The sequence below is a fragment of the Anolis sagrei genome, chromosome 5, assembly GCF_037176765.1.
Source record: "Anolis sagrei isolate rAnoSag1 chromosome 5, rAnoSag1.mat, whole genome shotgun sequence".
Taxonomy (NCBI): Eukaryota; Metazoa; Chordata; class Lepidosauria; order Squamata; family Dactyloidae; genus Anolis; species Anolis sagrei.
The window spans coordinates 44,831,032-44,845,924 of record NC_090025.1 but is presented as its reverse complement, the minus strand read 5'-3'; positions in this window follow the sequence as shown (position 1 = coordinate 44,845,924).

Genomic DNA, 14,893 nt, shown 5'->3' with positions numbered 1-14,893 from the left:
TGAGTTAGAACTGGTCAGTTTCAAAGGCTTGTTGAAATCACCAGGTCTTCAAGCTCTTACGAAAGGAAGAGGGATGGGGCCTGTCTTATTTCCTTTGGAAGGGCGTTCCGGAGACGGGGGGCCACCACTGAGAAGGCCCTCTCTCTCGTCCCCACCAACCGCGCTTGAGACGGTAGTGGGACCGAGAGGAAGGCCTCCCCAGAAGATCTTAGAGCTCGTGCCAGTTCATAGAAGGAGGTGCCATCACAGAGATAGGCGGGGCTCAAACCGTTTAGGGCTTTATAGGTAATGACCTGCATCTTGAATTTGGCTCGGCAACTTATCGGCAGTAATTACAGTATTTACAAATTTAGCACCAAAACATTGCAATGTATTGAAACAGACGTGGATCCGAGCGGGATGCAGACTGCCTTGGATAATAAGTATGTTGGATGAGCAAAGGTTGGATAAGCAAGACTCTGCAGTATTATGAATGTCCTGATATGCAGTTCTTTATATAATATTCTCTCAATCTCTGTCACAAAAATGGAGCATTCCTTTCTCTACCCTTCATAAGCTAGTCAGAACATCATACTGTACAACTCACTTGGTTTTGTCCCACTCTATTTTGATATTTTGGTGTGTCGGAGAGGACAACACATAGCCTGCACCTAATCCTGCTGTCCCTCATTCCCCTTTTCTCTCATCAACCACAGGATGGTCAGGGGGAAGGAATACTGCAACACAGTAGGGAGTTCTTGGAGTAATGACATGTTGTGGAACATGTGGAACTTTTACCTTGCAAATCAACTGTGTTGGATCTTGGCCAATCACTGAAACACAGGGCAATTTCTACATGCCACTGCAAACAGCCAGTTAAAAACAGAAGTCAGGTGCCATGCTTCCATTGCCAGCACAACCATTTTGTGAATGGGCTCACAAGATGGATGCCAGTCGCTGGTGCTTTCTTCCAGTTTCCCAGAGACTTTTCTCCATAATATATATTGGAGCCCCTGGTGGTGCAACCCTTGTGAAACCCTTGTGCTGGTAGAACTGAAGACCGACAGGTAGAGGTTTGAATCCAGGGGGAGTGTGGATGAGCTCCTTCTGTCAACTCCAGCTCCCCATGCAGGGACATGAGATAAGCCTCCCACAAGGATGGAAAAACATCAAAATATCCAGGCGTCCCCTGGGCAATGTCCTTGTAGACGGCCAATTCTCTCACACCAGAAATGACTTGCAGTTTTTCAAGTCACTCCTGACAATGAAAGAAAAAAAAGTCTATTTCTTTCACTGAGCTCACTGACTGAAAATCCACCTGCTGCTGTGACTTTTCGTTCCTTTTCCTCCACCTCCAGGATTTTCTGCTTGGTCTGATCTGTTCTTATCATGTGTGTTGCTTGCTCACAGATGGTTCTGGTAAGCCGGCAGCTTGTCTTGATTCACCTTACTACTGTAGTGCATTTTGCTGGGTTTTCCAGAGGTCACATTGCCCACCTGTTCATTCCAGTCCATATGCTCAATGTATCTTGTGGAAAGAGCCAAGAAGACACAAATGGATTATGGGTAGCCTCTATTAACACAGTCATGGCCTCTGATCACCCAGGTAGATATGCCAGGAGAAACCCATCAGAACCACTGGAATATAAAATACAGTTTAATTACTATAGACTTAAAACAATATTCTGTCAAACACAATAGTTCACTGAGAGTTTGAAAATGAAATTCTTTAACTGAACTTTCCTTTTTTAAAAAAAGGAAAAGAAAAAGCTTACTGATTAATTCAAATTCATGTAGTGATAAATCTTTGTGTTAAATTTATTTAATTGAACTTACTTAAAGAGATAATAAAGTTGGTAATAAGGAAAAAATCCAAAATCCTTGTCTGAGTAAAAATTCATTAGGCCAACTCTAAGGTCACATAAATGCACAATGTTCTGAGATGGCCAGATCTCTCCATCAGGTAGAATTTTAACTGCCTCCTTAAAAAAGAAAGAACGAAAGGCTAAACTGAAGTGGAAAACATCAGCTAGAATCTTATTGGGTATGTATAAATGCATACCCAAGAGATATATTTATGATCTCAGTGTATTGCCTCATTGAAAACATAACAAAACGTAGACACAACACATATCATTAAAAGCACCTTTTGATGCAAAAAGAAAAAAAAACAAAGCCTGCAAAATCAAAACATTTTTTGCCAGTTGAAAGATGTCAGAGTAGAGTCAGCCAAAGCTCCCATGGAAGGGAGCTAACTTGGAAACAGCCAAGAAGAAAGAAGAGAAATGCTGACATGTCATTTAGATCAATATAGCTAGGGTCTTAAGATGATCTAGAAAAGAAGGGCTTGCAGCCATTCAAACTGAATCTACAATTAAGTTACAGTAATATTGTATTTCCTTGCTTCCAAGATGCACTTTCCCCCCATATAAACACCTCTAAAAACAGGATCTAAGTTATAATTGTGTGTGTGTGTATACACACACACACCTTTTTTTCTGTTGGTACTGAAATTAGTGTGTGTCTTACAATCGGTGGCATCTTAGAAGCAATAACAATAACAACAACAACAACTTTATGTTTATACCCCACCACCATCTCCCCAAGGGGACTCGGGGCGGCTTACAAGGAAACAAGCCCAAAAACAACCATATTAAAATAAATCAAATAAAAACAACACAATCACAACAACATAAAAACAGTATCATAGCTGAAAACAAATTCGGAGCCTAGTCCGGGCTCAAGTAAGTGCAATGATTCCAAACTAGAGCCAAGGAAATGTGCAAAAATTCAAATGGGCCAGGCTAGAGGGAATACCTTTGGTTACTGGGAGGATGGCCGAAAATCTCTGGATTTTCTTGGGAAAATTTGTTCGGAGAAGGTTTTTTTTTTCCTTCCTCTGAGACTGGAAGAGTGACTTGTCCAAGGTCCATCAATGGGTTTCCACAGCCAAGGAAGGAATAACCTTGGTCTCTAGAGTTCAACTCTCAAACCACTACAGCAGACTGGCTCTTAGAAAGTTATCCTTTTTTAAAATATTGCCAGTACATAGCTCTTCGGTTAATTCTCTCTCTCTCTCTCTCTCTCTCTCTCTCTCTCTCTTGGTCGCTCTCTCTCTCAGTAGAAAACATCCGACATCTGCACACGAACCTTCAATTCTGAACACTGCAATGTACTTGTAGGATAGTGGAAGATCTGTAAAGAAAGTTGGCTCAAATATCCTCAAAGCTTTTCAAAAATTAAACCTCAATGTATGCAATTTTTCATTCAAACACATCGTTGTCTTCTGTTAAGGCTTCCAGTGATATTGCAACAGTTCACAAGCATTGCATCTAGACTAATTAGGTCCTGCACTGAAAAGAAAACTGTTCTTAGTTCAGATGCCATTTTGAATAATGAGAATGGAAACCGTGCTAGAATTTGAGAACAAGCAAACAAAAATAGCTGAAAGTTTAGATTCGAAACAATTATAATTCAGAGATTGCTTCTGGTTCTATGGACCGCTAACTCAGAGGCCTCCCTCTTATATATATACATCTGCCAAAAGACAGAAGGAAAGAAGATCAAGGCAAGCCGAAGAGATCTCTAGCAACTTTTCTTGGAAGCCTCTATTTTTTTATTATTATTATTTTGCAGTTGCAAAACTCGGGTGCCTTGATGACCAAAAGAATCAGAAAAAGTGTCTGTTTTTTAAAAAAAACCTTTTGAAAGGAAAATGAAATCAATTCAGGCCTAGTGTTGAGAGATAAGCACAGGCCGAAGCAAGCACCTATATACAATCTAAATTTGGAAAACTTTGTAAAAAGTAGCTTTTTTGCAGAGGCTTTGTTAACTGAGGTATGCTAACATTATCTAATTTCTACAGCTGCCAAGTTCTTCCAAATACAGGGTAACTAATAATAATATTTTGCTCAATAATTTACTACACTTTTTCCATCAGAGGAAAAGGTGAAATTGACAATGTTTAAAATGATTTAGAAGATATATACCCTGCAACCCTGAAACACAAAGTTTACCTTTGGAGAAATTAAGGAGAATTATGTAGTGAGGTTTACTTGTGGAACAAGATGTGCTTTATATGTGTTCTTCTCCTTCCACTTTTGAAGAACTAGATTATTGAAAATTAATTAAAATAGTTTAAAATGACTAAATAAATACCTAGGTGGGGCAACATGAAACTGTTCAGATGCTTTTTTCAAAAGTATGTTAAAGTGGTTCAAGCAAGGCATCCAGACAAAGCTATATCCCATCACAGAATTTCACAGATTGCTCATGGAAGGAAATGCCATACAGAGTGGAGATGTTATTAGATTTCCCCACTAACAAAAAGTGCAGTGTAACTGCTGAGTACATGCAATTTCCGCACAACAGAAGTGCTGCCTCCACGGAAGGCTCCACAACACCTGGGTGGAAGGTTCCACAACACCTGGGTAAACATCACGATGCTGTAAAAAAACCCATTTTATAATGGAGTATTATTGGGTTCACATTTTTGGTGCAAAACATAATCTGACCATTCCCAAGGATATAATAAGCCAGGGCTTTCATAGCCTTCCAGTCCTCAGCCCTTCTTGCCGCACTGCCCAAGCCGCTCCTACAGCGACAGCCGTAACTCTTTACTGACCCCACCGAGGAAGCAAATCTCAGCAGGGTGCTGAACTCTTGCTACAAGAGAACAGATGGCTGGACAAGTGAAGCCAAAAGCGATTTAAGTATACAGTCAGTTGAATCAAGTAATCGCTTTTCAGGGTGTTATTTTGACAAAGCTGGAAGGGTTTGCCTCTGTAAAACAGAATAAAAGTGGAGAGCTTTGGATGAGGCAATTTCGGTATTCTGCTATAAGAACCTCACTTTGAAAAAATGTAAAAAAAAAACATTGGATGGTGCCCAGAGAATGTATCTGTTGTTAGTCTGTTGTGGCAAATCGGATGAAATGGATGAAAAAGATTTAATACATTAATGGGAAAGGAAGAATTGAGTCTCTTTGTTTTAAAAATGGCTCATAGTTCTGGTTGCACCGTAACATGTTTTAAGAGTATTTAAAAGGACTGCTAGAGTTCTTCTTTCCTCTCTGCTTTGAGGACAACTCTCAACTTCAATTGTTTCTCTGCCAAGATAGGGAATTGGCAGTTTTTAAGAAAAGGAACCCGGAATCTTGTATGTCTGTTATAAAGGCATAAACTTCATTCAGGTTCTCTACATAGCCAGGGACACTTTGCTTTCAAGGGAGATTAATGGCCATGAAATGTGATTCCTTGGTAGTCACAGAGCCTCCCCTTTGATTCCTCAGAACTTGTGGGTAACAACAGCAACAACAACAACAACAACATTTATTTGTGTCCGGCCTTATCTCCCCGAGCGGACTCAGGATGGATTTCAGCATATACAGATGCACAAGACAAACATTCAATGCCTCAAAACAATGAAACACAGACACACAGTTAAAGGTAAAGGCTTCCCTTCATCTCTGGCTCTGGGGGTGGTGCTCATTTCCATTTCTAAGCCAAAGAGCCTGTAAACACCTGCTGGTCATGTGGATGACATAACTGTATGGAGCGCTGTTTACCTTCCCACCGAGGCGGTACCTATTGATCTACTCACATTTGTATGTTTTTGAACTGCTAGGTTGGCAGGAACTGGGGCTAACAGCAGGAGCTCACCCCATCCCTCAGATTCGAACCACCAACCTTCTGGTCAGCAAGTCCAGCAGCTCAGTGGTTTAACCCATTGCACCACCATAGTTTTTGGTGGCTCTGTGAGGCATAGTAGTAGGATGATAAAGCCAAGACCTTCTATCAAAGAGATGTAATATAACTATGTGCATGGATTTACAACATAGATTGCACTTGTGCCACCTTAAAGCAGAACTATGCCACTGTACACTCAAATACACATTGTGCATTGATGCACTTTGTACAACTATGCAATTGATATGAATATGCAAAATACAGTGTGCAATGCACCGTCATCACATATGTAACACTGTTTGGTACTCTTCAACTGGCAACCGCATTTGTAAGGAAATACATAAGAGTTTCGCTTATCCAAACTTCGCTTATCTAATGCAGTCTGCCTCCCTCCTGGAATAATGTCCAAGGTGGGAGAAAAAAAGAACCCTTACCTCTTTGGTGCTAAATTCATAAATACAGTAATTACTACATAACGTTACTGTGTATTGAACTGCTTTTTCTGTTGATTTGTTGTAAAACATGATGTTTCGGTGCTTAATTTGTAAAATCATAATGTAATTTGACATTTAATAGGCTTTTCCTTAATCTCTCCTTACTATCCAGCATTTTTCGCTTATCCAACATTCTGCCGGCCCATTTATGCTGGATAAGTGAGTCTCTTCTGTATATGTAAAATAGCAACAGGTTGGTGGCCAACACATAATATAAAAGAGCAGGTAGGGACAAACTTCAGCCCTCTAGATGTTTTGGACTTCAGCTCCCACAATTCCTAACAGCCTACCGGCTGTTGTGGGACTTAAAATCCAAAACATCTGGAGGGCTGGTTTGCCCATGTCTGTTATACTGACTCTCACAGAAAATCAAGCCAGAGGGTAGTAACAAATTAACCAGTGTACAATACCTTATAGTTTCAATGATATTTGTCAATGTCGCCTTCTCTTCCTTTTTTTCCCCTGAGTTACTCAAAGCCGATCTTTTCCTAACCAAAAGGCGAACTCTATGGCTGAGATCCTGCATTATCAGACACAGCTATGAGGATGGAGCTGTTGGGTTTCATCCCTGGACTGCACAAGTCTCCAGTCCCCAATGAGTAGTTAGACTTAGATACAGGATTAGAGTGAGGGATTCTTTTCCCTACATTCCTCTGCATGCTTTTCCCAGAAAGGGCTTTGTCTTTACTCTTCTTGCTTGCCACTATCTCCTCCCCCTTTGAAGATGTAGCGATGGAATCGCGGTGAGGGATGAGGTAACTTCCTCTTTAAAGGTATTTTTTTGCCCTGGCTTTTGGCCATGTGATCTTTCTTCATTGGCCTTTTCCTCTGCCTTTGTCTTCCTTCCAGTGAGGATGCATTTTGCCATTCTTCAGACAAAATGTAGATGGATGGATACTTTTGATATTTTATCCCTTTTTCTCTGCCTTTGTCTTCCTTCCAGTGAGGACACATTTTGCCATTCTCCAGACAAAATGTAGATGCATGGATACTTTTGATATTTTATCCTTTGACCTTCCTTAGAAGACAAGCTTAGTAAGCTAGTTTGCTCCAAGACCCTTTTCTACCTAGAATTGATTTCTTTTTTCTCCAGTAAATATTTTGAACCTAAACTTATAATTCCAGACTCACCACAAGTACGTTTCTACTGGTTATGAAGTGTGCTTCTAGCACTCTGCTATATTTTTGGTAGAATCACTCCAAGTGAGGGTTATTTTTGAGCCTAACAGCTCTGATTCCCAACAGGAGTGCCATCATTTTAGCTCTGTCTGTCCAATGTCAACCCCCAAATCTACTTCTCAAGCCAGACAGTGCCTCCACCAGTGTTTCTATGGTGTTGTAGACCTGGAGCCGGGAATGCCATGCTCTCCCAGTTGTGAGCCAATGGAGACAGGCAACTGGAAGAAAAAAAAAACCAGAGCCCTGCTGCAACTGCATTTCTCAATGCAACCTGTGGAGGAGCCCGCGGTGGCACAGTGGGTTAAACCCTGAAGACCGACAGGTCGCAGGTTCAAATCCGGGGAGAGCACGGATGAGTTCCCTCTGTCAGCTCCAGCTCCCATGTGGGGACATGAGAGAAGCCTCCCATAAGGATGGTAAAAACTTCAAAACATCCGGGTGTCCCCTGGGCCTTGCAGACAGACAATTCTGTCACACCAGAAGCGACTTGCAGTTTCTCAAGTTGCTCCTGACATGAAAAAAAAATGCAACCTGTGACTGGGAGAGTGCTGCAGCCATCACTTCTCAGCACCCCAACTTGCAGTGCCCTAGAAACTCTTTGTTTGGGATTTTTGTCTTCAGGTTTGGTCATTGACGACCATAAATATGAATCCTAAAATGAACAAGGTTGTAATTTTGTTTTACGATCTCGTAAACACTGAGCACGAAGCCAGGCAATGATTGCTACTTTGCAACAATTAATGCAGTGATTTTCACATCGCTTTCCTTTTGTTCCTCTCCTTCCTTTGCCCTTTTCTGACCATCTTCTTTCTTTCCCAGATATCTGGCACTCTCATCAGCTTACAGCTCTCCTTCACAGCAGCCCTATTGTCCAGACGCTTTCCTTCTCGGTGACGAATGCTCGCCCTTCCAGCCTCCCCTGCCTCATAAAATTATTGTATTTTCAAATTCCAGAGGCCCATCAAGCATGTCAGTTCCATGACATAGGAGCAGGCCTCCCATCCGGGCGGCTGGGTTGCCTAGCAACCTCCTTCTCACTTCTCTGATGAGTCATTTGCCTATTGCGATGCCTTGCTGATGTAGGCACTCCCAAGGAAAACAATATCGCAGAGGCAAAGGCACTTCGGGTGTGCAAGGGTATCAATTATTCATCCCACAACAGGCTCATCTACCACGACATTGCAACCTTTCCCCATTTAAAACGATGCAGATCTTCTCGATCACCGATATCTGGAGCTGTGTCCTGTGTGTGTGTCACACTGCAGTCAAATTATGCGGAGTTTGGCTGGATCTGCACTGGCTTATGATGCAGTTTGGAACTGCATTATATGGTCAGCGTAGATGCATGTCATGCTGTTTAAGTGCATTGAATCACATTATATGGGTCTGCACAAGGCATGGGCAAACTTGGGCCCTCTAGGGTGTTTTGGACTTCAACTCCCATCATTCCTAACAGCCTCGGGCCCTTTCCTTTTCCCCCCTCAGCCACTTACACCTGGTCTACACTGACCATAACTGACCAATACAGTTCCAAGCTGTATTACATGGCAATGTAGACCCAAATGTAAGTGAGCAAACATAAGCAAACAATGGGATTTTGGCCTGCATCAATAGGAGTCCAGTGTCTAGATCCAGGGAAGTCATGCTACCCCTCTATTCTGCCTTGGTTAGATCACAACTGGAATATTGTGTCCAGTTCTGGGCACCACAATTGAAGAGAGATATTGACAAGCTGGAATGTGCCCAGAGGAGGGCGACTAAAAAGATCAAGGGTCTGGAGAACAAGCCCTATGAGGAGTGGTTTAAAGAGCTGGGCATGTTCAGCCTGAAGAAGAGTAGGCTGAGAGGAGGCATGATAGCCATGTATAAATACATGAAAGGAAGTCATACAGAGAAGGAAGCAAGCTTGTTTTCTGCTGCCCTGGAGACTAGGATGCCGAACAATGACTTCAAACTACAAGAGAGGAGATTCCATCTGAACATGAGGAAGAACTTCCTGACTGTGAGAGCCATTCAGCAGTGGAACTCTCTGCCCCGGAGTGTGGTGGAGGCTCCTTCTTTGGAAGCTTTTAAACAGAGGCTGGATGGCCATCTGTCAGAGGTGCTTAGAATGCAATTTTCCTGCTTCTTGGCAGGGGGTTGGACTGGATGGCCCAATTCTGGGCACAACAGTCCAAAAGAAATATTGACATGCTATACTGTGCCCAGAGAAGGGCAACTGAAATGATCAAGGATCTGGAGAACAAGCCCTATAAGGAGTGACTTAAAGAGCTGAGCATGTTTAGCTTACAGAAGAGAAGGTTGAGAGGAGACATGATGTCCATGTATAAACATGTGAGGGGAAGTCATAGGGAGGAGGGAGTATGCTTTTCTGCTGCCCTGGAGTCTAGGACACGGAATAATGGCTCCAAACTACAGGAAAGGAGATTCCACCTGAACATTAGGAAGAACTTCCTAACTGTGAGAGCTGTTCAGCAGTGTAACTCTCTGCCCAGGAGTGTGGTAGAGGCTCCTTCTTTGGAGGCATTTAAACAGGGGTGCTTTGAATGTGATTTTCCTGCTTCTTGGCAGGGGGTTGGACTGGATGGTCCGTGCATCCAAAGGTATTGTCCGAACCTGGGTCCTTGCCACTTTTAGGAGTGTCCTCTGAGGGAGTTTGGGACTACATCCAGCCACTCCATCAGCACACTTGGGTTAGGCTTGCAAGCACAGTACATTCAAATGCTCCCAGAATATAAGGTTATATATTAAGTAGGAAGAATGACATGCTGTGAAGAAATAGTGCAGTGGTATCTGCTGACCTTTGTTTCCAGGACCCCTCATGGATACCAAAATCCATGGATACTGAAGTCCCATTATACATAATGGCAAAGTAAAATGGTGTCACATATATAAAATGGCAAAACTGTGGTTTGTTTTTTTTTCTTGTTGTTGTTTTGGAATTTGTTGGCTTTGAATATTTTAAGCTGTTGATGGTTGAAATCGTAGATGCAGAATCTGTGGATTCAGATGTCTAACTGTTTCTTACATTTTAAATCACTTTTTTGCGCATACCAATTGGTAGGTACACCACAGTTTGTCATCACTAGAGCAATATACAATTCTTAGAAGTAGAAACAGATACCTGCAAATTCCAGAAAACAGGGTCCAAATCCCCCTTCTTCCAAGGAAACCCACTAAGTTACGTTGGGCAAGTGATACTCTTTCAGCCACAAAGTAAAGGCAAACCTCCTCTGAACAAATCTTGCCAAGCAAATTCCATGATACGGTCTTCTTCTTCTTTTTCTTCTTCTTTTTCTTCTTCATCATCATCATCATCATCATCATCATCATCTCCTCCTCCTTTGTAGATAGGTCTAGAAAATAATTTTCATTGTGATGTTGTCCAAGGCAATGGCACACAGTTAGGGGGAAAGGTGTAAACATAATTTCAAGTAAAGTTTCTTAAAACGGTGAAGTACTATGCAAGCAATCATACATATTCTTCTCAGCTGAAAGCTGTTGTGATTTTGTGGGTTTTCTTAAGGAGCTGCCAAAGTGCTGTGGTAGCACAGCAGGGGTCCTATGCGCACTTTAAAAGAAAAACATTTTTGAAAAGTTCACAAAATGTCGTGGGCACAGAGGGGCTGTGTCACTCATCGCAAGCCATAATCCAGGCAGTGCCCATTACATGCCAGCAACACTCACACAGCCATATTTTACACAGCACTTGCCGCATTCTCCAGTTGACAAAGAATTAAATGCAATTTGGATTGTGGAAAGAGGTAATATCTCTGAAGACGAATGACTGAGTTGATGATAAATGTCCCATGCTCATATAATGTATTTTATGTGCTCTAAATGGTCCATCTAGAATGATTTTTCCCCAGGCTACAATTCCGTGCTCTCTAATCTTGGAGTAAGTCCTTTGGAATATAATGGCATTTATTTCTGAGAACTACCTTGCAAAAGCATTTATACTGAAGGCAGGCATCTCTTCACATACATTATCTCAAAAGTTTTCACAAAGTCCTAAAAGGTGGGTTATTATTATCCTCTTATTTTATCAAGGAATGGGAATTATTGAGAATTAGTATGCAAGCCAATGCAGATAATCTAGTCATTCCCTGCCAGAAGGAAACCAAAAAATCTCAGCACTCCATATATGATTTTGCATTAACTCTCCAGTTAAGACAGGAAACAACCCTACCTTACATGATTAAAGTCATCTGAGATTTTGGGATTTGATGCCATCAGTATGTTGATGACATGAAACTTTACATTACTTTTCCATCACCAGCACCAATAGATCACACCAATCAAAAAATTGGCAGTTCGAAGCCTGGGTCAGGGTGAGCACCCAACCTTCAGCTCGGCTCACTGTACACCTAAGCAGTTTGAAAACAACTGTGCTGTGAGTAGAGAAATTAGGCACCGCTTAAGCAGGATAGTATTTTATGACATCATAAAAAAGGAAGTACCAGAAAATGCCTGTGATCAAAGAAAGGAGTAAAGTCTGTGATCAAGGGCTCTTCATCATAGAGGATGGAGCGACAGCACCCTGCTGTGGGTGGAATCAAGCACAACCTCCAGGATGCCAGAGTTGGGAAAAATGCCAACATATACCTCTATCTTTTGTCTGTCCTGTCTATTTAACAGCATTTAATCTTTGCCATGTATATGTTCTGCGATCTACCCTGAGTCCCCTTCAGGGTGAGAAGAATGGAATATAAAAGCTGTAAATCAATCAATCAATCAATCAAATCCAATCCAAGGAGGTTGTACAAACTAGAAGTCAGCTTTACATCAGTAATGGCTGGCTGAAAAAAAAACTTGCAAAGTTAATCCACACAAGACAAAGGAATTGTTGAAATCAAAATTGAATTTACAGTCAATTTACACTGGCAAGATGGTTTGCAATTTGAAGGTTCTTTTGGTTTTAGCACCAAACCTAGGTGCCCAGGTTTCAGCAGTGTATTGGCAGCTCAGGCAAGTGTGTCGATTTTTCTAATTCCTGGCCTAAATATCCCAAAGGCACCAAATCCTGTTTAATCTTCGAAACTAAGAGGGGCCAGGCATGGTTAGTACTTGGATGGAAAGCTGCCAATGGATGCCAGGTGCTGTCATCTATATTTGAGAGAAAGGAACTGCAAAATAAAATTTGAATATCCCTTGCCTAAGGAAACCATATAAAATTATTGGGGTGACTTAAAGTCATTTATACATGGTGGCACCTTACTTACATCTTATTTAGATAACCACAATTTACTTTTTGTGGGGCTGCCTTTGAAAAAAGGCCCAGGTGAGGCCCAACTAAAGTGGACCCATTGAATAAATGAGTTTGTCAGCATGTTGACTAACAATTAAACAATTGATTCAATAAGCCTAGTCTAGCTGGATCTGTGGTAGCTCTGAACAGGATCCAGGCCAATGATTCTAAACTTTAGTGTGCTGCAGGTGTTGACTGATGTCTAGTTATAAGGAGCATTTGGCTCCATCATCACTGGCTTATAGTGTCTTTTGTGGACCAGTGTTGATTATAGACCACACCTCCATGAAGTGAAATCAGACATTCACCCATATCTTCCATATTCATTCAGGTTTTTAAGATTCTCATGAATTGCTCTTTTCTCTGTCCCACTACCCTACATTTATCAGGAATGTGAGAGACAAACCTCTGGTGGCAGCTTGAACTTTCTAAAACTTGTGAAGAGAGACCAAGATAATTCAGAAAAGCCATTTTTTTAGTCAGGTTTTTGGCTTCTAAGCTGATATTTTTACTTAAAATAGCTTTTAACTAATTTCAACTAGTGGATGCTATTCTTATAGGTGTTTCACCAAATTGCTTTTATGCTTGAGAAATAATTTTCTGTGTGCCTTTTGCTTCATTGTTATTAGCTGTCTTGAGCACTATTTATAATGGACTGTAGTGGCAACTGCAGTGAGCCTAGAGGCCAATTTTTGGTCAAGTCCATGGGCTTAGGAGCACCTCAAATGCAAAAAAAAAAAGAGCAATAAAAACTCAAAGCCAAAGGAAGTCCAGATGTTAAATTCCTATTTTTGCAAACAGATTTTTAAAACAGTCTAGAGCAGTGGTTTCCAACCTTTTTTTAATTTTTGACCAGGGACCACTTTGACCAGGAACCACTCTCCAACATTAGTACCAAAAAAGTTACGAATCAGTTTTTGGTCAACTTTAGATTCGGTTTGGGGCGCTGTTTCAGAAAATTGCATTGGATAGACCATAGCAGTTCTAGTTTCTGATACAGAAATATGCCATGGTCAATGACAGGGAAGGAGTGGCAGCCAACGCAAAGGGAACAGAAATAAAATAAAATAAAATAAAATAAAATAAAATAAAATAAAATAAAATAAAATAAAATAAAATAAAATAAAATAAAATAAAATAAAATAAAATAAAATAAAATAAATAAAATAAAATAAAATAAAATAAAATAAAATAAAATAAAATAAAATAAAATAAAATGAAGAAGACGGAAGCTCATGGGCCAGATTTTTGTCCTCGCAGCCCACTGGTAGTCCACAGCCCACAAGTTAAGAACCACTGGTCTAAAGGGTCCCTACCACCTATTTAAAAGGTGAATTGTGTTTTAATACACCGCCGACCTTACCTAGTGTAATGACTTTAATACAGTGAATGCTAAGCAAATCACTTAAAAGATGGTGTATCATATATATTCCTCCTTCTTATCTAACACTTTTCCTTTTCCTCCCATCTACTTTCCTGCAACAAATGAATTATAAAAGTGGGGAACTGGCGAATTAAGAGAAAGGACTGCAGTGCCAAATCCATGGGATTAGGGGTACCCCAAGAAAAACTGAAGAGCCCATTGGGCTGCTGGCAGGACTCTCTCTCTCTTAATCATATCACCCACAAATCTGAGGTCTGCATCTTGGGAAAGTTACTTTTTGAGATACAATTTTTAGAATTGGCAGTGTTGCTGGCTCCATCTTTTCCTGTCCTTCAACTACATAGAAGCATTATGAAACCATAGAAATAACCATGGGCCTTTTAAAGGATGCTGCTATATCAAGCAGGAATGATGTGTCAGATTATTCTGGACCTGCCCTGGTTGTGTGCAGTACTGATTGAGATAGAAGCTGTTCCTACAAGGGAAAACTTGCTGTGTATTATCCAGGGTCTGACACTTCCTTACTTGGCTGTGACCATCAACAGAATTGACCCTACTTTGCCAGAGCGAACCCTGTTTATCCAGATGGGATCCAGATTTACTGGACATGGCTCCTGTCTATCTGGCACAGAATCATTCATGGGTACTTGTTCAATAGGCTCTTTCCCCTGAGCTATAAAATAACCAGGACACAGAGGGAAAGTGTTTAGCAGGGGGAGGATTTAGCACACGTATTTCTGCCTACACCCTTTCTCCAGCACATGAATGCCTTTTTAAACATCATGGTGCAAAGGAAAACTAGAAAGCAAGTATTTTAATTTCTGAATAGAATCAGTTGAGATACAGAGAGGTGCGTACACAATGCATCATACAACACAGCTATACCTATTTAAAAAGAAAAAGCAAGGGATCCACATTTAAA